The following is a 1,168-nucleotide window of genomic DNA, read 5'->3' as shown; positions in this document are numbered from 1 at the left end:
TCCCTGTATCCCATACTTCCTGACTTTATAGATGAACCTACCATGGGGAATTTACCAATGCCTTGCTGAAATCCATATACACCACATCCATTGCTCGACCGTCGTCGACCTGTCTTGACACCTCCTCAAAGAACTCAATAAGATTTGTGAGGCATGACCTGCCCCTCACAAAGCCATGCTGACTGTCTTTAATCACACTATGCTTTGCCAAATAGTCATAAATCCTATCCCTCAGAATTCATTCCAAAACTTTGCTGACCACTTTTGGTGTCATCTGCAAACTTACTAACTATACCTCCTATGTTCACATCCAAATCATGAAAGCAGTGGATCCAGCACCAATCCTTGTGGCACACTACTGGTCACAGGCCTCCAGTCTGAAAAGCAGTCCTCCACCACCACCCTCTATCTTCTAACTTTCAGCCTGTTCTATATCCAAATGGCTAGTTCTCCCTGTATTCCATGTGATCTAACCTTGCTACAGTCCACCATGAGGAACCTTGGCAAACACCTCAGTGAAGTCGATATAGATCACATCCACCACTGTGCCCTCATCAATCCTCTTTATTACTTCAAAAGCTCAATCAAATCAGTGAGACATGATTTCCCATGCACAAAGCCATGCTGACTATCCATAATCAGTGCTTGCCTATCCAAATACATGTAAATCCTGTCCCTCAGGATTCCCTCCAACAACCTGCCTACCACCCACATCAGGCTCACTGGTCTGTAGTTTGCTGGCATTTCCTTATGACCTTTCTTAAACAGTGACACCACGTTTGCCAACCTCCAGTCTTCCAGCACTTCACCAGTAAATATCAATAATCCAAATATCTCAGAAATCACTTCCCTGGCTTCCTATAGAATTCTAGGGAACATTTGATCATGTCTTGGGGATTTATCTACTTTTATGCATTTCAAGACATCCAGCACCACCTCCTCGGTAATATGGACATTTTTTAAGGTGTCAACATCTATTTTCCCACATTCTATATCTTCCATGACCTTCTCCACAGTAAACAATGATGCAAAATATTTGTTTAATATCTCCCCCATCTTCTGCGGTTCTACACATAGGCTGCCTTGCTGACATTTGAGTGGTCCTTTTCTCTCCCTAGTTACCCTTTTCTCCTTAATGTATTTGTAAAATCCCTTTGGATTCCCCATT

The sequence above is a fragment of the Chiloscyllium plagiosum genome, chromosome 33, assembly GCF_004010195.1.
Source record: "Chiloscyllium plagiosum isolate BGI_BamShark_2017 chromosome 33, ASM401019v2, whole genome shotgun sequence".
Lineage (NCBI taxonomy): Eukaryota > Metazoa > Chordata > Chondrichthyes > Orectolobiformes > Hemiscylliidae > Chiloscyllium > Chiloscyllium plagiosum.
The sequence above is the reverse complement of the archived record's forward strand: the minus strand, read 5'-3'. Positions refer to the sequence as shown.